General features: G+C 44.0%; 1 annotated feature.

Annotated features, from left to right (window-relative positions):
- Nucleotides 788–1,193: an enhancer, noted in NCBI's record as "E250". NCBI's record gives its function as "enhancer in chondrocytes, cartilage, and neocortex" and the evidence as "EXISTENCE:transgenic organism evidence [ECO:0001131][PMID:25940622]".

Raw genomic sequence — 1,547 nt, forward strand, 5'->3', positions numbered from 1 at the left:
TCAGAACCTGGGCCCAGGTGATCTGAAGCTAGAGCCGACGCATGGAAAGCCCTGCCATGCGAGAGGCCTCCCCTTTTATGGCACCTTCGCGTCTCCCTTTCCTCACATGAGAGAAACCATAGAGGAGGAAGTATTTGCTCTGGATTACAGTTCCAGGAACAGCTGATCAGGACAGGCAGGGCATCACAATAGAATAGCTCAGGGCATGCTGGCTGGACTTTAAAGTAGATGATTACATCCCAGTGGGGTGAAGGGAAGGATAAAGACTGCAGCATGGCCCAGACTGAGTAATAACCCATAAGCCAGTCCCTAAAGCCCCACATCTACTGATAGGTCACATGGTCTGAAAGTACACTATGTCTCAAGACAGCATTACCATCTAAGGGCCTACAAGCTCTGTAGGGGACAGCCATATTCATAGCATAACCATTAGTGATAAGTTCCAAGGAAGAGAACGTCTGACCTCTGAGGAATCAGAAGCACGGAGATGCTAGCCAATAATCTAGAACGACGATCTGTTTCTAGTAGACGCCAAAACATTTTTGGCAAGCAGAAAGTGACACATTCTAACTCTCCATCCCGTAATTTTTCAGATCAGTAATATGTGATTTCTGGATTCAGAAGGGAGGGAAGAACAGAATCTACTGTCTCTTCTTGTGCTTCTTCCCTTCCAAGAACTTATCCCATAGTCTCTGCTTCCTTCCTAGAGAAAAGACCTCCCTAATAAGAACTGGCCCACTGGCCCAGGACTTCTGAGCCCTAGCCTTTTTCCCACTTGGTATCTTCACTGTAGGTGTACAGGCAGACCTTGTAAAAGGGCCTTTCTCATTATTATTATTATTTTGTGGTCCAAAGGTTGCATACACTATTTTTTTTTCTGCTGCTAAAGCTTAGAAATGGTGGAAAGCAAAATATTTTGATAATTATTCTGGCCATCGGGTTACATAAGAGCCCCTACAGCTTTCTGCATCAAACTTGAACAGTCAAAACCACAAATTCTGTTTTTGCAGCCATAAAACATTCATGGCACAAAAAGAGGGGGAGTAAGGGGAGAGGAGAGAGGCAGGGGGAGAAAATAATAAAATCCATTTTCCATTCGCTTGAAACTTATAAAATTTAATGTGGTGAAAAATGACAGTTTACTCCCCGTGGAAAACTGTTTGGAGCCATGGCTGGTAGGCACAGTAGACAGACTCTAATACAGGCTAGCCATCACTTGAAATGTGCGACATCAAACACTGGCAAAGGCCTGTCCCCAGGTAAGACGTGTAAGGAGGCAAAAAAGGCTTGACATACTAGGTGGCTGTGGTTAAAGGCAAGGAGAACAGAATGTCTGTCTGTTTCTTTGTCTGTCTGTCTGTCTGTCTGTCTATCTATTAGATGCAGTTTGGCTGGGAGCATACTTGTTTAGCATGCACAAGTCCCTGAGTTCTATCATTTTAATGGTGCATAAAGCAATGAAATACTGCACACTTGTAATCCCAGAATTAGGAAAGTAAAGACAGAACAGATCAGAAGTTCAAGGTCATTTACAGCGAAATCGTGAT

This window comes from Mus musculus, chromosome 11, assembly GCF_000001635.26.
Source record: "Mus musculus strain C57BL/6J chromosome 11, GRCm38.p6 C57BL/6J".
NCBI lineage: Eukaryota > Metazoa > Chordata > Mammalia > Rodentia > Muridae > Mus > Mus musculus.